Here is a 25,053-nt window from a genome sequence, read left to right on the forward strand (position 1 = left end):
CATCAGTCCAATACTGCTTAAAAAGTACATAAGGGATAGTGGTTACTTGCGACCCAGTATCCAGCAAGGCGCTCATGGGGATACCGTCCAGCACCACGGGTAAAACCGGGCGCCCCCCAACGTACTTATCACGCCAATTATAAGGGCCTGGTGATCTTATGCCTGGGGGTTGGCCCTCTGCCCCAGGTTGGACCCGTTTAAATTACAATACCTGGAAATGTGTCCGGGCTGGTTGCATCGACGACAAATGGGCTGTCCATCCTCTGCGTAGCGGTCTGTGGGCCTCCCTCGGAACGACGGGATCCTCCTCTGTCGACGCCACGGGACATCCTCCGGACTTGAAGCCAGCTCGATGGGTCTTGACGGGTCCACTTGCAACGCCTTGACGGTCCTGGTCAACGCCGCGACGCTCCTGGTCAACTCCTGGACTTGGTGGTGCAGATCTTTCGACGGGGCTTGGTTCAGGGCCTGTGCATCAGCCCCCACGGGGTCCATAGAGGAGGGCGCCACCTCCAGATGGTAGGTGAGAGCAGGGCGCCGGGGGTTTATAGCGCCACTGGTTGCAGATTCACGGAGCACCCTTATGGCCCTGTCCTTAAATTGGGCAAAGGTCAGGTCGGGGTTCTGAAAGAATATGAGGCGCAGTTGGGCCCTGTGGGCGCTAGACAGCAGACCTTCTATGAATTGTTCTGTTAGCAGCTTATCCGTTTCCTGCACACTGCCAGGGTCAGTTTGTTGAATAGCCCTCAAGGCTTCCTGCAGATTTAGGGCATAGTCTCTGATGCTGTCCTGTGCCCGCTGCTTACACCCATAGAATCTCATTTTAATTTCAGCGGAGGTACGTGTGTCAAAGGTACCCCGCAGCCGGGCCAGAATACCCTTCACAGTCCTTTTCTCCTCAGTGGGCCATGATTTTACCTCCCTTTGGGCTGCGCCAGTTAACTGCCCTGTCAATATGCTGACCTTCTGTTCCTCTGTCAGGGGGTAAACGTGGAACAAACTGTATAGACTTTCCTTGAAGTCAGTTAGGGCATGGGGCTCCCCTGAGTATTTGGGCAGCCAGGCCGCTCCAGGGATGTAGGGCAGGGAAAAGGGCATCACCGCTGCTGCAGCTGTGTTGGTGTTAGTGGGCGCCTCTGTGTCCGACATCTTCCTCCCCCCTAGTTAAGCGTGGCCTACCTTCCGACGATCCTGTTCTGTAGGCCGCGGCTCCGCTGCTGCTGCTCTGGACGAGGACCTGGCGTCGCGCTCCGATGACGTCAGCGTCGCTCTCTCTCCCTTCCAGGACCTTGCGCAGCGTCGGTGCGTGGGGCGGAGCTTCGGATCTCGCGCGGTTTTGACGTCCACGCCCCTCTTCTTCCCGCGCGTCGTCCTGAAGATGGCGTTCGATGGCGGGAAACAGCTGCGGATGGCGGGAAGACGGCAGAAGACGGCGGGAAACGGTCCAAGATGGCGTCTGATGGCGGGAATCGGCTCCGGATGGCGGGAAACGACTCCGGACGGCGGGAAACTTCGCCACAGGTAAGTTACAAAAGTCTTTTTCAGGCACGCAGTACCCGGTGGTTGCGGGCACGAAATCCTGCCGACTACGCCAAAGCTGACTCGCCCCCTGGGCCGTGGGGCACTCGGATCCGGGCAATAGGGGGAACGATGGGAGTAGTAGTGGCAACCCGGTATCGTGGCTCAGGGTGGTCAGGCCAGTGGTAGTCCGTTACGTGTTGTTGATTATGTACGACTACACCACCCGTGGATTGCGGTTATTAGGAACCGCCGCTGCATGCAGACCGCTGGGGCTGATGAGGTGTGCAGCTAGGGTAGTATGACTCCCCACGGGAAGAGTGCGGCCCCAGGGCAGTATAATGGATGTTGGGAGTGATGGTAGTTAGAGTCCCAGTACCGGTAGTGCTGGAGGCGCGAAGGAGCACACAGACAATAGGTTGCAGTCCAGGGTCTTTACTGAAACAGGTAAACTGACCCATAAACAGTCCCAGCTAGGAGGGGACCTGGATGTCTGAGCGCAACGGGGAAATTGGCCCTGGTCAGGGTGAGGGTGTAGGCCTACCGTGCTTTCTGCGCTCCTTCTGGCTATCTCCTCGTTATAGGGTAACAGCCCACGTTTCCGAGCTTTCCGTGTATTCTCGCCTGTATGGCCTGCGACGTGGGTTCCTTTCTGCTCCCAGCCTTGTACGGCTTTACTGGTCCCTTCTGTTGTGGCAGGGCCTCCAGGCTTCTTAGGCCAAGGAATATACAGTCCCCTGCGAACTGGTTATCTGCTGGAGAATGTGGAATCCTTCCAGCCTCAGACACCAAAGTCTGGTAAATTAAGTCCTTTCTCTGCCAAGACAGGCTCTCTTCGCCTCTTGTCTCTGGCTTGTGGCTCTCCTCCTGCCACACTTCCTCTTAGGTGCAGTGCAACTGTCTGTCCCTGTTCTGCTCTGGGACAAGTCTCAGTGCTGAGACAGGCCATCAAGTTCTCCCTAACCCTGCCCCCAGCACCAGCTTTAATAGGGGCAGCCTGCTCCCCCTACTGGCCTGAGACAGGAGGTACTGCATGCTAATGTTCCCCTGACTAGAGAACCTCCCCCTTGCTCTCAGACACAGCTTTAATTACACTTGTGGCATCCAGGCCAGGGTGACACACAATTACAATTAGTGTTTACTCCCAACCTATCTATTTAAGAGCACAGACCTGCCTGATAAAAGTCGTAGGAAATGCTGTAACCTAGTCCTTAAAAGGACTGTAATCACATCTCTTCCCTACTCCCAAGCTATCTGTAGATTTGTGCGAAAATTGGCTTGAAATTAACAAGGTATAGCGCACACAGCAACAGCGGTGCCGTCTAACACGCAGCTGCAGCAGTGAGCAAATGGTGGCGATGGGGAAAATGGCTGGGTCTTATAGGGCAAGGACATGTGACATACTCTGCCAATGACACATGCCCTTGCTTGTGTGAAAAAAAAGCAGTTCGCTCCGTGTGTGCGCTGCTGATAGGCTGACAGATTGCACCTCCCCACTGTAAATGCGGGAAAGAGAAAAAAAAATGGAGATCTTCATTATTCCTGCAGAGATCCCTCCCCTGCCCCTCCCCCCGCCCCGCTGTACACTCAAACTGCGTATTAACATTAATTTTCAGCATGACTGAGAAAAAATCCAGTTATGATTTTGGTGCACGAACAGTTATCGAACATAACCTCGAACAGCCGGATTTTTATCAAATTGTTCGTGTTCGCCGAACGGCTCGAACACCGCCCAAAACAGCTTGAATTTGAGATTGGCGAACAGTTCGAGTCGAACACCGCTCATCTCTAGTGATGAGGATATTTTCTCACTACACTATGTTATGAATATGGGCATATTGGGGCTTTTCTTCAGCTCCCAACATTCCCCTATACGTGTCTTTCGATGCTCATTTTTTAATATTTATATATTGTCTTTGATAATCTTTGTATCCATGCATCACTTATTATGCATTGTTTCTCCTTTTTGTTATGAATTTTATGAATTCTTTTTTGCACAGGTTTATACTCTGCAATTATGAACTGTTTCTTTTATCATTTCATTGGCTTGCATGTTTCTCTTATTTACTGCCACTATCTGTGATGATTGACAACTACACTTAGCCACTTTGTCTTTATTGTTTACATTCACTTAGCACTTTATTATATCACTTACTCCTACTAGTGATTCGCTCCTTCTGGTATTGCTCAGATCCCCTTGTGTGTTCCCTCCTCTTCACATGAATCCCCTCTCAATGGGTCTGGATGCGGCCGCACATATGGCTGCTCACTCCGAACTTCTTTAACATGGCCACCAATGTATTCGCATGCACGATGTGGTCTATTGCCTTATCGCTCTGTCCGGTCATCCACTGGGCGAGTATCGCGTGTATATGATGTCACAGGGCCATTTAGCCCAACATGTGTGCGCTGTCGCAATGACAGCGAGCGGTAGCATTGTAAAGGTGCGAGCAACAGCGCTCATGCGCCGCTCTAATTTGGCACCTGTGGACAGAACATAAATACCGGATATGAGACCATCAACTGACAACTCCCCCTGAGAAAGCTACATGCAAAACGTGTGTGTCGGGGAAGTGCTAATGTGGGGCCCATTATTCAGTGTGGGGGCCATTATACGGTCTGGGGGCCATTATACTGTGTGGGAGCTAATGTGGGGGCCATTTTGCAATGTGGGGGCCATTATACAGTGTGGAAGCTAATGTGGGGGCCATTATACAGTTTGGGGCTTACTATGGGGGCCATCATACAGTGCGGGTGCTAATGCGGGGGCCATTATACAGTTTCAGGGCTACTGCGAGGTCCATCTTAAAGTGTGGGGACTACTGTGGAGGCCATTATAAAGTGTGGAGGCTACTGTGGGGGTCATTATACTATATTTTGGGGGAGCAGTGGGGACATCATACTATGTGTAGGGAAGCTGTGAGGGTATCATACTGTGTATAGTTGAACTGTAACCCCACCATACTGTGCAGAGGGAAGCTGTGGGGGCATTATATTGTGCATAGCAGATCTGTGGGCCATCATGCTATATAAAGTGTAACGGGTCTGGGAGGCGGAACCTCTGAGCAACTTATACAAGGGAGCGGTCCCTGTAAGGAAGCTGGTGGCGACCAGGGAAGACAGGCAGGCAGTCACAGCAGGTGACCGGGACAGTCTCTGGGTAAACGGGCAGGAGGTCACGGCAAGTGACCGGGACAGTCTCTGGGTAAACGGGCAGGAGGTCACAGCAAGTGACCGGGACAGTCTCTGGGTAAACGGGCAGGAGGTCACGGCAAGTGACCGGGACAGTCTCTGGGTAAACGGGCAGGTACGACCTGTGACGGCTGAGCCTCCAGGTAGGCTAGCAGGCAGATGGCAGATGAGTGCTCCCAGGTGAGCAGACGAGAGTCTCTGGATAAGCAAGTGGTCACAGCATGTGACGGCGGAGCCTCCAGGTAGGCTAACAGGCAGGTAGCAGATGAGCGCTCCCAGGTGAGCGGGCAAGAGTCTCTGGACTGGCAGGTGGTCACGGCACGTGATGGCGGAGCCTCCAGGTAGGCTAACAGGCAGGTAGCAGATGAGCACTCCCAGGTGAGCGGGTTAGCTGGTCCATAGGCAGACTGACAGGAGTCGGAAGGTAGACCGTCGGACCTCAGGCTAGCAAACAGGTAAGCGGATAACAGGCAGGAATCAGACAGCAAACTGGCAGGAAACTGGCAGGAAACTGGCAGGTAACTGGAAACGGGACCTGAGGGCTGAAGCAGAGTAGTGAACAGTGCAACAACATTGCTCGGGCACCTCCATTTTGGAGGAGGTGCCTTATATATGGAGGGATCTTCCGGCCATTGGCCGGGGACTCCTTAGGGCGACGCGCGCGGCCCATTTAAGAGAGGGGGAGCGCGCGCGCGCGCGCCCTAAGCACAGTGACCGGTGGAGAGCAAGCAGAGCGGGAGGAAGCCGCCGGGCACGGAGCAGAGAGGTGAGGGGAACAGCGTCCCTGCCTAGCAGGAGGCAGGGACGCCGACGCTACAGTACCCCCCCCCTTTAGGCCCCCCCTTTTTAGGCCAGACAGAAATTTAGCAAGGATGAGAGGGGCATGGATGTTCTCCCGGGGCTCCCATGTTCTCTCCTCAGGACCAAACCCCTTCCAATCCACTAGAAAAAAGGTCTTTCCTCTTACCCTTTTGGTGGCCAGAATGTTCTCTACCTCAAACTCGTCTTCAGCAGAAACCGGAGCAGGAGGCGTACCTGTAGACTTGGAAAAGGAGTTAAGGACAAAAATGTCCAGGAAGGATGGGAAATTTTTAAAAATGAGATTCTCAAAGCACAATCGTTAACAATCCCGAAAAGTAGGAAGAATGGGAAGCATTTAAGGAAACCAGGATGGATGAACACAGAACTTAAACACATGCTAGAAAGAAAGAAAGAAATGTTTATTAAATGGAAAGAGGGAGGCATATCTAAAGAAGATTATAATGCAGTCTGCAGATCCTGTAGGGCACGTATCAGGTTAGCTAAAGCTGACAATGAATTAAGGCTTGCAAGAGATGTCAAAAGCAATAAAAAAGGATTTTGGGGGTATGTCAAAAGTAAAAGAAAAGTCAAAGATGCTATAGGATTTTTACAGGATGAAAATGGAGAAATGGTAAGAGAGGATGTTGAGAAGGCCGAACTTTTTAATTCCTATTTTGCATCTGTTTTCTCTCAGAAAGAAAATGTAACATCAACTGATCTTCACTGTCCTTTTAAAGGAATAGAGGAATCCAAGTTATCTGTAAACAGAAAGATTGTGAGGGAATATTTAGCTAACATAAATGAGTTCAAGTCTCCAGGTCCAGATGAATTACACCCCAGAGTACTGAAGGAGATCGTAGAAGAAATTTTAGAACCACTCTCCATAATCTTTGAAAATTCTTGGAGAACAGGAGAAGTTCCAGAAGACTGGAGAAGAGCAAATGTTGTTCCTATCTTCAAAAAGGGGAAGAAGGTGGACTCAGGGAACTATAGGCCGGTGAGTCTGACTTCTATACCAGGAAAGATCTTTGAACAAATTATTAAACAACATGTATGTAAGTACATGGATAAGAATGAAGTGATTAACCAGAGTCAGCATGGGTTTGTAACTAACAAGTCATGTCAGACTAACTTAATTTCCTTCTATGACAGAATCACTGACTGGGTGGATCAGGGAAATGCTGTAGATATAGTATATCTTGACTTCAGCAAAGCATTTGACAAAGTATCTCACACCATCCTTATTGAAAAAATGACCAAGTATGCAATGGACCAGGCAACTGTTAGGTGGATTCATAACTGGCTTAGTGATCGGACTCAAAGGGTGGTTGTAAATGGCTTCACATCCAGCTGGATGAATGTCTCAAGTGGGGCACCACAGGGCTCCGTCCTGGGACCTGTATTGTTCAACATCTTTATCAATGATTTAGATGAAGGAATTGAGGGTAAACTGATTAAATTTGCTGATGACACAAAGCTAGGAGGGATAGCTAATACTAGAGAAGAGAGAGAGAGGATTCAAAAAGACCTAAATAAACTGGAGCAGTGGGCAGCAACCAACAGAATGGTTTTTAACAGGGAAAAATGCAAAGTACTACATCTGGGCAATAAAAATGAAAAAAGCATATACAGAATCGGAGGAATAGAGCTAAGCAACAGTACATGTGAAAAAGACTTAGGTATACTAATAGATCATAGACTGAACATGAGTCAACAGTATGATGCAGCAGCAAAAAAGGCAAATACAATTCTGGGATGTATTAACAGAAGCATACAGTCTAGATCACGTGAAGTCATTATCGGTCTTTACTCCTCTTTGGTCAGACCTCATCTGGAATACTGTGTACAGTTTTGGGCACCACATTTTAAAAAAGACATAGACAAACTGGAGCAAGTTCAGAGAAGAGCGACCAGAATGGTGACTGGTCTGCAAACCATGTCCTATGAGGAACGGTTGCAGGATTTGGGAATGTTTAGCTTGCAAAAAAGAAGACTGAGAGGAGACTTAATAGCTGTCTACAAATATGTCAAGGGCTGTCACATTGTAGAAGGATCATCTTTATTCTCATTTGCACAAGGAAAGACTAGAAGCAATGGGATGAAACTAAATGGGAGGAGACACAGATTAGATATTAGAAAAAACTTTTTGACAGTTAGGGTGATTAATGAGTGGAACAGGCTGCCACGAGAGGTGGTGAGTTCCCCTTCAATGGACGTCTTCAAACAGAGGCTGGACAGACATCAGTCTGAGATGATCTAGTGAATCCTGCTTTGAGCAGGGGGTTGGACCAGATGACCCAGGAGGTCCCTTCCAACTCTACCATTCTATGATTCTATGATTCTATGATTCTAAGTACCACGGGTTTGAGAAGAGATACATGGAAGGAGTTAGGGATCCGTAAGTTGGCCGGGAGTTTCAATTTATAGGCCACCGGGTTGATCTGTTTGATAACCTCCAGTGGGCCGATGAACCAAGGCCCTAACTTATAGGAAGGAATCTTGAGCCGGACATATTTGGATGAGAGCCAGACTTTATCTCCGGGACGAAATTGTGAGGAATCCAGGCGTTTTTTGTCGGCGTGTCTCTTCATCCGCTCGGACGACTGAAGGAGTGCGGATCGGGTACTCTCCCAAATGGAGGAAAATTTGCTAACGAGAGATTCCGCGGCCGGGTTGTCCACAGAGGTGGAGACAGGAAAAGGGATCCGAGGATGCTGACCGAAGACTACAAAAAACGGGGATTTAGAAGAAGATTCGCTCTCGTGATTGTTGTAAGAGAACTCGGCCCATGGTAGGAGATCCACCCAGTCTGAATGGTGGGCATTAACGAAGTGCCGGAGGTAACTGGTCAAATTCTGATTGATCCGCTCCACTTGACCATTGAACTGTGGGTGGTAAGCGGAGGAGAAGTCCAGGGTGACGTCGAGCAGTTTACATGTGGCTCTCCAGAAGCGTGAGGTGAACTGAACCCCACGATCCGACACGATGTGGAGAGGCAGACCATGGAGACAGAAGATGTGGCGGATAAAGTCTTTAGCTAGCTCGGGAGCAGACGGGAGGCCTGGCAGGGGAATAAAATGAGCCATTTTGGAAAAGCGGTCAGCGACCACCCAAATGACCGTACAGCCGGCAGAGACGGGGAGATCTGTTATGAAGTCCATAGCTATATGTTGCCATGGGGCAGCAGGCACAGGCAGAGGAAGAAGGCGGCCGGCAGGCAGGTGTCTCGGAACTTTGTTGCGGGCGCAGGACACACAGGCAGAAACAAAGTCAATTACATCCTTGTGCAGGGTAGGCCACCAGTAGTGCCGGGTAATAAGCTGGAGGGTCTTTTTCTGACCGGCGTGCCCAGCTAGCTTAGACGAGTGACCCCAGTGTAGAATCTTCTCCCGATCGGACTCCGTTACGAACGTCTTACCGGGAGGGAGACGATTTAGGCCCACGGGGGCTACCTGCATTACTCTGGTGGGATCGATGATGTGTTTAGGCTCCTCCTCAAGATCAGACACCAGAAAGGATCGGGACAGGGCGTCAGCTTTGATGTTTTTGTCAGCCGGACGAAAATGAAGAATGAAATCAAAGCGGGCAAAAAACAAAGACCACCGGGCTTGGCGCGGGTTAAGTCTCTGGGCGCTCTGGAGATATGCCAAGTTCTTGTGGTCAGTGTAAATTATTACCGGGTGGAGAGCCCCCTCGAGCAGGTAACGCCACTCCTCCAGTGCCATCTTAATGGCCAACAATTCTCGGTCTCCTATAGAATAATTGCGCTCAGAAGAGGAGAAAAGTTTGGAGAAAAAGCCGCAGGTTACCTTTCTTCCGGAAGAAGATTTTTGGGTAAGTACCGCCCCAGCTCCGGAGGAGGAGGCGTCAACTTCTAGGAAGAATTGTTTGTTGCCGTCCGGACGATGCAGCACCGAGGCGGAGAGGAAGGCCTGTTTTAAGGAAAGAAATGCCTCCTCTGCTTCGGGCGGCCATTCTCTGGGGTTCGTACCTTTACGGGTGAGAGCAGAGATAGGGGCGGTCCGGGAAGAGAAGTGCGGTATGAACAGGCGGTAATAGTTGGCGAAGCCCAGGAACCGCTGAATAGCCTTCAACCCCTCTGGTCGGGGCCACGTCTGGATGGCAGACAGTTTCTCAGGATCCATTTGTAGACCTGTCTGAGAGATTATGAAGCCCAGAAATGGAAGAGAGGTCTGCTCAAAGATGCACTTCTCATATTTAGCGTAGAGGTGGTTCTGCCTGAGCCTGAGCAGGACCTGACGAACGTCCCTCCGGTGAGTAGGAAGATCCGGAGAGAAGACCAAGATATCGTCCAGGTACACCACCACGCAGGAGTAGAGAAGATCACGGAAGATGTCATTGACCAACTCTTGAAAGACGGCAGGAGCGTTACAGAGACCGAAGGGCATCACAAGGTACTCATAGTGGCCGTCCCGGGTATTGAATGCCGTCTTCCACTCATCCCCCTGATGGATACGGACCAGGTTATACGACCCACGGAGATCCAGTTTGGTGAAGATTCTAGCCCCCCTCAGACGGTCAAATAATTCAGGAATAAGCGGAAGGGGGTATTTATTCTTCACAGTAATCTGGTTTAGGCCTCTATAGTCTATACATGGACGGAGTGAGCCGTCCTTCTTTTTGACAAAGAAGAAGCCTGCTCCCGCCGGGGAGGTAGATTTCCGGATAAATCCCCGGGCCAGGTTCTCCTCAATATATTCAGACATGGACCGGGTTTCAGCAGCAGACAAAGGGTAGATTCGCCCACGGGGAGGAGTAGAGCCGGGCATCAGGTCGATTGGGCAGTCGTATGGTCTATGAGGAGGTAAAGTCTCTGCCTCTTTTTTATTGAAGACATCCGCATAAGACCAATAGGGAACCGGAAGACCGGGCAGATTGGCTGGGGTGGGAGAAGGACGGGCAGGACGAACGGGAACTAGACAAGTCTTATGGCAGTCCTGTCCCCAGCGAAGGACCTCTCCGGTCTGCCAGTCAAGCATGGGTGCATGTTTCTGGAGCCAAGGCAGGCCAAGCAATAGTGCGTGAGAGAGTCCAGGCAGAACATGAAAGGAGATGCTCTCAGAATGCAGCATTCCCACCTGTAGAGTCAGAGATTCGGTGATGAGTTGGATGGGATGTGGTAAGAGACCCCCATCCACGGCGGCGACAGATAAAGGTACAGCCAGAGGTTTGGTGGGAATGTGGTATTTTTCTACCAGGGATTGAGAGATGAGATTTCCAGCAGCTCCAGAGTCAAGTTGAGCCAGTTCAAAATAGCGGTTCTCTCCGCAGAAGATAGAAACAGACAGCATCAGGGATGGAGAGGGTTTACTTTTGTCTAGGGCGACCTCTCTGAGCGATCCTAGGCACAGGCGTTTCCCGACCTCTCAGGGCAGGAACGGATCCGGTGCTCCTTACTGCCACAGTAGAAACAGCTCCCCTCGGCACGACGTAAGTCTTGACAGGTCTTGACCATCTTGGTCTGGTCGACCTGCATAGGCTCAGGTGAGTGTGCCTGGGGAGTAACAGAGGGAGTGACGGGTCTCTGGAAGGTAGGGACTAGACGTGGAATCCTCCTCTCACGGGTTACCTCCCTAGCGCGCTCCTGGAACCGGATGTCAATCCGGGTGGCAAGTGTAATCAAGTCATCGAGAGTGGTAGGAATGTCCCGACCGGCGAGTTCATCTTTAATACGGCCGGACAGACCCTTCCAGAAGACGGACACCAGGGCGTCGTTATCCCAGGCCAGCTCCGAAGCAAGGGTACGGAACCGTATGGCATATTGGCCCACGGTGAGACTCCCTTGACGGAGGCGTAGCAGAGATGAGGCGGATGAGGTCTTCCGTCCGGGTTCGTCGAAGACCTTCCGGAAAGCCGTGAGAAAGGCTGGCAGGTCGGACACCAGAGGGTCTCCTCTCTCCCATAGAGGATTTAGCCAAGCCAGTGCCTCTCCCGTGAGATGGGACATGATGAAGGCTACTTTGGCCCGGTCGGAATTAAACTGGTGGGACTGGTGTTCAAAGTGCAGGGTGCACTGGTTAATGAAGCCCCGAGCTTGAGCGGAGTCGCCTCCGAAGCGAGGAGGTGCAGAAAGCCGGATTCCAGAGCAGGATACTATGGTATTGGTGGGCAGCGGAGCAGCCGGGCTGCGAGTCATGACACTAGCGGTGGTTGCTGGTGGGGCAGTCAAAGTGTCCAGGCGAGTATTGACATTCCGCAGGTGACCCAGGATGGACTCCTGTTGGGACCTCTGTCGGGACAGTTCATGACAAAGGTCCGAGAGCGAGGGAGCTTGGGTGCCACCGGGTTCCATGGCCCGAGCAAACTGTAACGGGTCTGGGAGGCGGAACCTCTGAGCAACTTATACAAGGGGGCGGTCCCTTAAGGAAGCGGGTGGCGACCAGGGAAGACAGGCAGGCAGTCACAGCAGGTGACCGGGACAGTCTCTGGGTAAACGGGCAGGAGGTCACGGCAAGTGACCGGGACAGTCTCTGGGTAAACGGGCAGGAGGTCACAGCAAGTGACCGGGACAGTCTCTGGGTAAACGGGCAGGAGGTCACGGCAAGTGACCGGGACAGTCTCTGGGTAAACGGGCAGATACGACCTGTGACGGCTGAGCCTCCAGGTAGGCTAGCAGGCAGATGGCAGATGAGTGCTCCCAGGTGAGCAGGCGAGAGTCTCTGGATAAGCAAGTGGTCACAGCATGTGACGGCGGAGCCTCCAGGTAGGCTAACAGGCAGGTAGCAGATGAGCGCTCCCAGGTGAGCGGGCAAGAGTCTCTGGACTGGCAGGTGGTCACGGCACGTGACGGCGGAGCCTCCAGGTAGGCTAACAGGCAGGTAGCAGATGAGCGCTCCCAGGTGAGCGGGCAAGAGTCTCTGGACTGGCAGGTGGTCACAGCACGTGACGGCGGAGCCTCCAGGTAGGCTAACAGGCAGGTAGCAGATGAGCGCTCCCAGGTGAGCGGGTTAGCTGGTCCATAGACAGACTGACAGGAGTCGGAAGGCAGACCGTCGGACCTCAGGCTAGCAAACAGGCAAGCGGATAACAGGCAGGAATCAGACAGCAAACTGGCAGGAAACTGGCAGGAAACTGGCAGGTAACTGGAAATGGGACCTGAGGGCTGAAGCAGAGTAGTGAACAGTGCAACAACATTGCTCGGGCACCTCCATTTTGGAGGAGGTGCCTTATATATGGAGGGATCCTCCGGCCATTGGCCGGGGACGCCTTAGGGCGACGCGCGTGGCCCCTTTAAGAGAGGGGGAGCGCGCGCGCACTAAGCACAGTAACCGGGGGAGAGCGGGCGCTGCAAGCAGAGCCGGAGGAAGCCGCCGGGCACGGAGCAGAGAGGTGAGGGGAACAGTGTCCCTGCCTAGCAGGAGGCAGGGACGCCGACGCTACATAGAGGTGAGTTGTGGGGACATCATACTCTGTATAAGAGAGCTGTGAGCCCACTATACTGTGGAAAAAGGAGCTGTATATTAGGGGACTCAGGGGACATTATTAAATGTTAAGAGGGAACTTAAGAAGCTTTATTGGAGCACTGAGAGAATTGTGACCATCAAAGGGGCGAAATGTGGACACTTCTTTTTAGGGCATTTGCACAGGGCATTAATATTTTCTAGGGGTAAATTTTACCATATAGAGGGCACAAAAGATGCATTATAACTATGTAAGGAGCACAGTGGTGGCATTACAATGTGGGGCTCTAAGAGGAGCATTGTGCCACACAGCAGGTACATTAATAGGGACACATATGCAGCAGCGTTTCAGCATTGTGGTATCAGCAGAAGGAGGAGTTTGTGCAGGTTGGGAATAGATGGAGATGGTGCCGGGAATGTGAGAAGGGACATTGTCATGTCGGTCTGGGCCAGCTGGAAAAAACAATAAAAAGAAATGACTCCATCAGAAAAAAACATCATCTGTAAGTTATTATATATAACTGTACTGTAATCTCTTGTATGTTCTCCAGGAATGGAATCTACCACTGTATGGTCACAATATGGCGGTTATATTGGTGTTGGTCTTTGTGTAGAGATTTATTTTCTTTAAAAGCATAGTCCCTATACTCATGATCAAGGTGTACCACCATAGTTGTACTCTTGGTTACCTGGGTAGGGCCCACTCAGATGTTTTGCCCCCCCCCCTGAGCTAAATCCCTAGCTGTGCCTCTTGTATTTGGGGAACTCAGAAGAGTGTCCGAACTGCCAGGCCAGAATTGCTGAAAGGCATTCCTGCCATGAAAGGTAATTATAAGGATTGGCTGTGACACACGCTGTATGTGCAAGCAGTACAGCATTGTGAGAGACACAAAGAGTAAAGGATGTACTTTTACTGTAAAATGATTGATTGCAGTCTGTTGCAAATACAAGTAAAGTGGCACAAATGTCAGCTCATTGCTGTACATCAATTGGTTACCTCTGATCACACATGATTCTTCTTAAAGAGAATCTGTCAGCAGGTTGTTGCCATGTAATCTGAGAGCACCATAATGTAGGAGCAATGTCCCTGATTACAGTGATGTGTCACTTACTGGACTGTATTTTAATGTTTCAATGCGATCAACATTTTATCAGCAGGAGATTATCTTTACAGGACAACTTGGCACGTGCAGGATAGGCCAATCATGACCCCCACCACTTATTAGCAGTTGTCTGTCACTATACAATGTACACAGAAAGCTGTGTTGTTGGAGGGGTTATACACAGCTCAACAACTCAGCTATATCTGCAAATGAGAAAACTGTGACTCTATCATAACTGCTGCACACAGTAAACTAAGTGATACATCGCTGGAATCAGGGTTTCTGTCCCTACCTCATGCTGCATACCGATTAAGTAGCAAAAACCTGCCGGCAGATTCCCTTTTAAGAGACTTTGTACCATCAAGCTTGTTGCTTCCCAGCGATCAAAATCTTCTTAAAGTGTGGCTGGTGAATGCCAACATTCTCCACTCCATCACGGAGAGGAGAAACCATGCTGTCTATCAAAGGCCATTGTATCCATTCTATTTAAAGGGTCATATCACACCACCCATTCAAGCTCTTTACATTGAACTTACTTTGCAGATATATCTTGCTCCCCCCACTACTGTGATTGTACTCTCTATCTTTGTTAACAGTAGTGTGTAATATTCTCCACAATACCTAATCACCGCAGTCCGATACTCAGTGATGTGTAGTGGTAAACATGCAAGTTTTACCACTAGATTTCTTCTAATTAGCAGACCGGGAGAGAAAAGGAGTCCAGACATTCCTAATTTCTATTAGTAAAAAGCTGTATAATTACTTGTTTCTTGTTCTGCAAAATATTAAAACTTGGTGGTACCATGGATATTTTTAAATACCCATGCTTGTGCGTAAAGCACTGGGAGGTGGAAGCTGTTTGTGATTGAGGCTAAGGGTAATTGGCATTTTGGCAGCCAATATTCCAGCCCTGGCTATTGGAGCACAGCTATTATATGATACTGTGACTATTCATAGTCATCTGTAAATATATGGCGACAAACTCATAATTTGGGTTAAGTAAATCTGAGCTCATTTTCCAAAATTCTATTCAGGCAGATTAGGTTAACTCAGGGGTGATTTGATTTGCATTGAATAATTTTTGTGTAAATCGAATATACCAATAAGAACATATTGTAGGTGCAACCAATTCAGCCGCATGGGGGCCCAAGAGATCAAGGGGCCCATTTCCACTTAGTCATCATATTGTAAGAGCCTTAACTTTTCAAGTTTTTTGTCTATAAAGCTGTATGAGGGTCCATAAGTAATAAAGATTTTTGAAAAATTAAGAACTTAGAAAACCAACATACCATCCTATATGGTATGTGTCAGCCATGTATGGAAATGCTCTAATATACAGAATGCCAAAATGTGAAAACATCAGATTGGCAAATGGTATAAAAGAGAAATCATATTCAATAGCTGATAATGTGTTAAAAAAACACAAATAACACTGGCAGCATTGCAATATATTATAGTAAATCATAAAGTATGTCCAATATACAGCATAGGGCAAAAAAGAGCTGTTTAAAAAGCATTCACCAAAAATAGCAAAAAGATATGCAGATAAAAAAAACGCAAGTGGCTTTGTCAAGGGTAGAATGGAAATAGCACAATTATCTCTCAATATAGTAGATAATTAAAATAATTACTGGTTATTACTCACAAACAGTTAATATGGAAGCTTCACATGGAAATAGCACCCGGAAGTAGTCCAATGAACATGTGCATTAAGTCCGTGTCATAAGCAAGCATGACAATTGCATCCAGGTATATTTCATGGCTACAGCTAAATTGCAATCTAGAGGTGATTGACAGGTCTGTCAAATAGTGAGAGACCTATCAATTACCTGAAGTGCCACAGGGAAAAGTCGACCAGGGGCAGTGCCAGACTAATCTCGTCTCTGGCTATGGTTCCCTCCCAGATATTAAAACTATATTTTTGTTTTGGTTTGGGCAGCATGTTCCCTTTAAAGAAATGTATTGAAAGGATTCTTTTAATTTCTGAAACAAATTCATGAGGGCTGTTAATCAAGACCGGCGTTGATCATGCCGATCTTGATGAGGTGATGCGCTAGAGTCAGAGGCGCCTGAATCATTAATAGGCACATGCCTCTTAATGGATCAGTCATGTCTGAAAAGTAGTATGTGCCTCCGTGCACCTCACCAAATATTTTACTTTAGTCATTGACTGGAGTAAAATTTGTGGTATAAGGTATGCCATAACTCATCATGAATTAGATAAGTTGTGGCATCACACTCCCGTCCCTCCCATTTTGGTGAAGCTGAGTTACCATGGGTAACATAGAGAAAGTAGGGATCACAGCATGATCTTTTATTAGAAACCTGTGTTAATTTTTGTTCAGTATTAGTGATGCGCTAACCCGTGGATGCTCGGGTTCGGAGGGTTAGGCCGAACATCTAAAAAAAGTTTGGTTCAGGTACCAGAATGGTACCCGAACTCAAACCCGAACCCCATTCATATGAATGGAGTGCCTTAACACCCATGGTTTCCCACGCTGTCATCTGTGTAAGAGCGTGGAAAACACGGGCTCTGACCGGCGGTAAGATCATTACCGCTGGTCAGACAGCTGCGGTTCCCATGCTGTCAGATGACTGCGTGAGCTCGCAGCTGTGACCGGTGGTAAAAAGCTTACTGCTGGTCACAGGTGTCGGCTGATGAGATAGTACTACTCCCCTCCTCAGCCTATGCATGCTGTCGCTGATAACAGTATTAATCAGCCGGCGTCTGTGCTCCAAGTAAAGAAAAAAAATTTAAATGAACAAATATTGAAATAAAAATAAAAAGCATTATACTCACATTAACGCCTAATCCCTGATGCCCTTGTCCCTTGTAAAAGAGAGAAAAAATATATATATAATACTGACCTTAACGCCTAACCCCTAATGCCCTTGTCACCTGTAATAGAAAAAAAAAGAATGAACCACCATAATACTCACCTATCCGCCATGAAGATAATCCATACTGTCTCACGACAATCTGGATGACTTGGAGAGCAGTCACACCAGCAGTCACTGATGTCACTCAGCAACATCCACTGCTGCTTGTTTCTGGAAAACACCCATGGAGTCAATTCATCACTACACCTGTAAATAAATTCCCAAAGGGGTATAATTTCTAAAATGGGGTAATTTGAGGGGATATTCTGCTCTTTTAGCACTTAGAGGCTCTGAATATAGAGTCCGGAAACTATTCTAGGAAAATCTGTGCTCCAGGAGGAAAATAGTGCTCCATCCCTCCCGAGTCTCACTGTGTGGCTAAGCAGTACTGTACAGCCACATATGGGGTATTTCCACGTTCAGCAGAAATTGTGCGACAAATTTTGGTGCCATTTTTACCCATTTCACAGTGTGAAAATGTAAAATCTGGGGCTAAAGCAATTTTTTTGTGGTAAAAAATGTAATTATTTTTTCTTCACTGCCCAATGGTGTAAAATTATGCGACACACATGTGGAGTCAATTTGATCGCTGCACCCTTAAATTAATTCATTGAGAAGTGTATTTTGTAAAATGGGGTCACTTATGGGGGGGTTCTGCTGTTCTAGCACCTCAGGGGCGATTCCAGTGGGTCATGGAACCTGCAAACCATAATAACCAAATCTGCACTACAACATGGCATTTCTTCCCTTTTGAGCTTTCCACTGTGCCTGAAAAGTAGTTCCCGATTACATGTAGGGTATTAGCCCACTCAGGAGAAATTGCACAACAAACTGTAAGGTCCATTTTTTCCCTTTAGCCCTTATAAAAATTAAAACTTGGGACTAGAGATGAGCGTTGTTCTACTCGAACTGTTCGCCAATCTCAAATTCGAGCTGTTTTGGGCGGTGTTCGAGCCGTTCGGCGAACACGAACAATTTGAGAAAAATTCGGCTGTTCGAGGTTATGTTCGATAACTGTTCGTGCACCAAAATCATAACTGGATTTTTTCTCAGTAATGATGAAAATTAATGTTAATACGCAGTTTGAGTGTACAGCGGGGTGGGGGGAGGGGCAGGGGATGGATCTCTGCAGGAACAATGAAGATCTCCATTTTTTTCTCTCTTTCCCGCATTTGCAGTGGGGAGGTGCAATCTGTTAGCCTATCAGCAGCGCACACACGGAGCGAAGTGCTTTTTTTCACACAAGCAAGGGCATGTGTCATTGGCAGTGTATGTCACATGTCCTTGCCCTATAAGACCAAGCCATTTTCCCCGTCGCCACCATTTTCTCACTGCTGCAGCTGCGTGTTAGACGGCACCGCTGTTGCTGTGTGCGCTATACCTTGTTAATTTCAAGCCAATTTTCGCACAAATCTACAGATAGCTTGGGAGTAGGGAATAGTTGTGATTGCAGTCCTTTTAAGGACTAGGTTACAGCATTTCCTACGACTTTTATCAGGCAGGTCTGTGCTCTTAAATAGATAGATTGTGGGAGTAAAGACTAATTGTAATTGGAGTCCTTTTCAGGACTAGGTTACATCAGTTCCTATCAGTTTTTGCCAGGCAGGTCTGTGCCAGTGCTGTGCAAGTTTTTTTCACAGCATTTGGCTGAATCTAGCAAAGCTAATCCTTTTTGGCCTATTGCAGACTGTGTTAGTCAGTGGAGTAGCCTATCTGTGTTGCAAGATATACCACCTGTGTATAGAATACCAATTTTTTTACTGCACCTAGTGAAGTAAAATCTTTTGGGCATAGTATGATTCTATTAGTCCATCTATACTGACCTCCATCAGGTTGCAAATTGAATATAATTTTTTTCTGCATCTAGCTCTGAAAAAATATTGGGCTTCTAGCTGTGTGTGGGACTTGTTCTATTAATCCATCTATACAGACCTCCATCAGGTTGCAAACTGAATATATTTTTTTCTGCATCTACCTCTGAAAAAATATTGGGCTTCTAGCTGTGTGTGGGACTTGTTCTATTAATCCATCTATACAGACCTCCATCAGGTTGCAAACTGAATATATTTTTTTCTGCATCTACCTCTGAAAAAATATTGGGCTTCTAGCTGTGTGTGGGACTTGTTGTATTAGTCCATCTATACTGACCTCCATCAGGTTGCAAACTGAATATATTTTTTTCTGCATCTACCTCTGAAAAAATATTGGGCTTCTAGCTGTGTGTGGGACTTGTTGTATTAGTCCATCTATACTGACCTCCATCAGGTTGCAAACTGAATATATTTTTTTCTGCATCTACCTCTGAAAAAATATTGGGCTTCTAGCTGTGTGTGGGACTTGTTCTATTAATCCATCTATACAGACCTCCATCAGGTTGCAAACTGAATATATTTTTTTCTGCATCTAGCTCTGAAAAAATATTGGGCTTCTAGCTGTGTGTGGGACTTGTTCTATTAATCCATCTATACAGACCTCCATCAGGTTGCAAACTGAATATATTTTTTTTCTGCATCTACCTCTGAAAAAATATTGGGCTTCTAGCTGTGTGTGGGACTTGTTGTATTAGTCCATCTATACTGACCTCCATCAGGTTGCAAACTGAATATATTTTTTTCTGCATCTACCTCTGAAAAATATTGGGCTTCTAGCTGTGTGTGGGACTTGTTCTATTAATCCATCTATACAGACCTCCATCAGGTTGCAAACTGAATATATTTTTTTCTGCATCTACCTCTGAAAAAATATTGGGCTTCTAGTTGTGTGTGGGACTTGTTCTATTAATCCATCTATACAGACCTCCATCAGGTTGCAAACTGAATATATTTTTTTCTGCATCTACCTCTGAAAAAATATTGGGCTTCTAGCTGTGTGTGGGACTTGTTATATTAATCCATCTATACAGACCTCCATCAGGTTGCAAACTGAATATATTTTTTTCTGCATCTACCTCTGAAAAAATATTGGGCTTCTAGCTGTGTGTGGGACTTGTTGTATTAGTCCATCTATACTGACCTCCATCAGGTTGCAAACTGAATATATTTTTTTCTGCATCTACCTCTGAAAAAATATTGGGCTTCTAGCTGTGTGTGGGACTTGTTCTATTAATCCATCTATACAGACCTCCATCAGGTTGCAAATTGAATATAATTTTTTTCTGCATCTAACCCAGCCAATAGTTTTGGCCTAATACCACAGTTTGGCCACTCAGCTCTGCTCGGTTCCCATCCATTGTTTTTTTGTGCAAATAACTCCAGAGTTGTGAATTAGTTAACCACCAAAATGAGTGGAAAAAGGCCTGCTGCTGGTGGAAAGGGGAATAGGCGTGTTGGGAAGGGGAAAAAAGGTTGTGTCCGTGGGGTAGGTGTTAAAGCAACAGTAACATCTGCAGAAGAAAGACCATCTTCCAGCCAAACTAAAATGTCTACTTCTTTTAGCGGACAATGTGATAAGATCCCTTTCTTACGGCCACGCCAATCGCTACAAATTCCAGATGAGGCACAAAAACAGCAGGTGCTTCAACGGATATCAAATGTTCCTTTAAGTGGGCTCTCCTCCACATCAACTTCAACATCACAAATACTCCAGTCCTCAAAGGTGTCACCCAAATCACACTTGCTTCCTCACAGCTCCCAAATCTCCAGCTGCCCGTCTGAGTATGAGGTAGAACAGATGGTTGAGTCTGCAGAGCTGTTTACTCATACTATAGCCTGGGAATCAGAGGTCGACTCCAGCGCTTCTGTGAATCCAGACGAGGAAATGATCTGCACTGATGCCCAGAATCTTTATGAGTCGGATCCAGGACCAGACGCAGAAGGTTCTGACCATAATGTAGACCCTCATTCCCAAACTGTAACTCCTGTTGGTGGAGACAATGAGGAAGACGATGATAAGACTCAAATACCTGATTGGAGCGACAACTTTAGTTTTTTGTCAGGGCAGGAACAGGTTGGCTCTGAGGACGACGGGTGTGATAACGCACAGGGTGATGATGATGAGGTTGGAGATCCCACTTACTGTCAACCCACAGTCAGCCAAGAGATGAGGTCAGCAGAGGAGGTGGAGGAAGATGCTAGTGACGACGAGGTCAGGTTGCGCCTTCCTGGACAGAGACGTAGTACTGGAAGCACGTCAACAACTGCATCCTCAAACACAACTCTGCCTCTCACCACAAGTCGTGGTGGCTCTTCAGGTCGCATGGGTGCTAAGCCTTGCATAGCCTGGGCATTTTTTCAGATCGATAAAGATGACCCAACTCGTGTTATCTGTAACATTTGTCAGCAAAAGCTAAGTAGAGGCAAAAAAATACATAGTTTGAGTACTTCATGCATGAACCGGCACATGGACATGAAGCATAAGTTGCAGTGGGAAGCTCAGTGTGCTACAATGCGGCCTAGCCGGCCGGGCCAACCACCGTCTGCCATATCTTGTGCATCCGCGGCCTCTTCATCCTCTGTGACTGGGGGGACAGCAGTCACACCTGTTTTGGGCGCAGACCTGCCACCTCTTTACCCGCAACAGCCAGCGTGATTGGCAGGTCATCATTTTCTTTGGAGGTGGTAACACCAGCTGGTGTTGAGCGCTGTCCGACATCGATAGCACCACCTTTGGATCAAGGCAACCTAACATGTCCGCCTGCATCTTCCTCACAGACCGGCAGTTTGCCGGGGACACCCTTATCAACCCCGTCTAAGCACAATAGCCAGCCCTCGGTCCCTCAGATGTGGACAAGTAAAAGACCATTTCCTCCTAGCCATGAGAAAGCTAAGAGGTTGAATTTCACCATCTGCAAGCTCTTGGCTACAGAAATGCTGCCTTTCCGCCTGGTGGACACAGAGGATTTTCGAGACCTTATGTCCGTCGCAGTGCCCCAGTACCAGATGCCCAGTCGGCACTACTTCTCAAAGAAAGGTGTGCCTGCGCTCCACCAGCATGTCGCACACAACATCACCGCTTCTTTGAGAAACTCTGTGTGTGACAGGGTGCATTTCACCACAGACACTTGGACGAGTAGGCATGGACAGGGGCGTTGCATGTCGCTGACTGGGCACTGGGTAACTATGGTGACAGCAGGACAAGGGGCTGCTGTCCAAGTCTTGCCGTCCCCACGAGTTGTGCGTCAATCCTCTTTATGTCAAAGTTCCTCCACTGCTTCTGCCTCCTCAACCTCCTCTCGGTCTTCCACCTGCACCCAAAGCCTGTCTGGTCATGCCACAAGCTTTCTAACTGCGCAGAAGGGATCCTGCACACCTCCTTACTATGCTGGCAGTAGGGCTCAACGTCATCAGGCGGTTTTTACATTGAAATGTCTGGGAAATGTGAGTCACACAGCTGAGGAGTTGTGGTCAGCTCTGGAGAACCAATTTCATGAATGGTTGTCTCCACTGGACCTGAAACCAGGGAAGGTCGTGTGCGACAATGCTGCAAACCTGGGTGCGGCCCTTCGCCGGGGCAATGTCACACACGTGCCTTGTATGGCTCACGTGTTGAACCTGGTTGTCCAGCAATTTTTAGCCCACTATCCCAGACTAGATGGCCTTCTGCAGAGGGCACGGTCGCTGTGTGCTCACTTCCGCCGTTCGCATCCCGCAGCTCAGCGACTTACATCTCTACAGAAGTCGTTGGGCCTGCCACTTCACCGGCTAAAATGCGATGTGCCTACCCGGTGGAATTCAACTCTGCACATGTTGCAGCGACTGTGGCAGCACCGACAAGCCCTGGTGCAATACGTTGTGACGTATAGCCTGGGCCAATGAGATTCAGAGGTGGGGCAAATCACGCTGGAGGAGTGGTCTCAGATCAGGGACCTATGCACCCTTCTGCACAGTTTTGAAATGGCGACGAAGATGTTTAGTGCTGACGATGCCATTATCAGCATGACTATTCCGGTGATTTACATGCTGGAGCACATGTTAAACAGAATTCGGAGTCAGGTGGTGGCACAAGAGGAGGTGGAAGAAGTAGAGGAGGAGGAGTTGTATGCGGAAGGGCTAACATCTGCAAGGTCCAGACGGTCGGCAGCACCAAGGCGGCAGGCATGTGAGGGTGGGGGAGATGGTTTTACCAGGGCGCATGGTAGCAGCCAAACTAGTGAGGAAGGTGCAGGAGCCCAGGAAGAAGTGGAGGACGAACTGATTGAAGACTCATCAGATGAGGGAGACCTTGATCACATTTCTGTTGTGCGAGGTTGGGGGGAGAGGACAGAGGAAGGAAGCATGATTGTTACCTCGCCACCAACACAACAGGGACTTGGTGCTCCTGGATGCGCAACACACATGAGTGCCTTCTTGCTGCACTACCTGCAACATGACCCTCGAATTGTGAGAATTAGAAATAATCCTGACTACTGGGTTGCCACACTGTTAGATCCCCGGTACAAAAGTAAATTTGCAGAAATTATTCCTGCCATAGAAAGGGATGCACGCATGCAGGAGTATCAGCAGAGACTGTTGCAGAATCTTACATGTGCTTTTCCACAAAATACCAGTGGTGCACGTAGTGAATCTCACAGTTCCAACTTGCCAACCGTGGGACCGTCAAGTGTTCACCACTCAAACCGTAACAGAACCACAGTATCTGCTGGTAACATCAATTTTGCGGAATCATTTCACCACTTTTTTAGCCCATCCTTTGCAAGGCCACAGGAGACAAGAAGTCTGACACATAGTCAACGCCTAGAGACGATGGTACAGGAGTATCTCCAAGTAAACATTGAAGCCACGACTGTGTCACTGGACCCTTGCTCTTTTTGGGCTTCCAATCTGGATAAATGGCCGGAGCTAGCCACTTACGCCTTGGAGATCTTGTCATGCCCCGCAGCCAGCGTTCTGTCTGAACGTGTGTTCAGCGCTGCTGGTGGTGTGCTGACAGATAAGCGCACGCGGCTCTCCACTGATAATGTAGACAGACTCACGTTCATAAAGATGAACAAATCATGGATCCGAAACGACTTTTCTACCCCTGTGTCATCCTGGGGAGAGTAAAAGCTTGATGATTGGTTAAAATCACCTCACCAACCATTTTAAGCTTTCAAATTACTAATCATGTTTATCTGTATCTTGGCTGGAAAATAATTTGGGCTTTGTAGCAGTGTGCAGCACTGATTCTATTAGGCCATCTATAATAAGCTCCACCAGATTTAAAATTACTAATCATGTTTATCTGTATCTTGACTGGAAAATAATTTGGGCTTTGTAGCAGTGTGCAGCACTGATCCTATTAGGCCATCTATACTAAAGCTTCACCAGATTTAAAATTAATAATAATTTTTAGCTGCATCTAGCCCGGAAAATAATTTTGGGGCTCCGAGATGCGCAAGACACATAAGTGCCTTCTTGCTGCACTACCTGCAGCATGACCCTCATATTGTCAGAATTCGAAGTAATCATGACTTCTGGGTTGCCACACTCTTAGATCCCCCAAACTTTTCGATCAACCTTTTCATTTTAATAAAGACCAAAAAAATGGTCATTTTTGAAATTATAAGCATTAGCAGGTTGTTAGAAACTGAAATCAAACAGTTTTCAACTCAAAACTTTATTCTAGGTGATGTTACATTTTCACATAGGACCCCTTGTTCGAAAGGAGCTTCTGAACTCTCTCGTCCATTGAATTTGTCAGGTTTTGGATGGTTTCTGCTTCAATTGTTTTGCATGAGGACAGAATACCCTCCCAGAGCTGTTGCTTAGATGTGAACTGCCTCCCGCCATCATAGACACTCCTTTTAATGATGCTCCAAAGGTTCTGAATGGGGTACAGGTCAGGGGAGCATGGGGGTCACACCATAAGTTTGTCCCCTTTTATGCCCATATCAGCCAGAGATGCAGATGTTTTATGTGCAGCATGAGATGGTGCATTATCATGCAGAAAAATGATCTTGCTGTGAAATACACGGTTCTTCTTCTTGAACCATGGCAGGAAGTGCTGTTTGAGAAAATCCACATACATTATGGAGTTCATCTTTAGCGCCTTCAGGGATCCTAAAGGGGCCGACAATCTCTCTCCCCATGATTCCAGCCCAAAACATTACTCCACCTCCTCCTTGTTGGCGCTGTAGCCGTGTTTGCGTGGGGTGTCCATCAACCAGCCATCCTCCACTCCATCCATCTGGACCATCGAGCGCTGCACGGCACTCATCCGTG

Source organism: Phyllobates terribilis, unplaced genomic scaffold, assembly GCF_046119375.1.
Source record: "Phyllobates terribilis strain yellow unplaced genomic scaffold, ASM4611937v1 Scaffold_1__5_contigs__length_1240528914, whole genome shotgun sequence".
NCBI lineage: Eukaryota > Metazoa > Chordata > Amphibia > Anura > Dendrobatidae > Phyllobates > Phyllobates terribilis.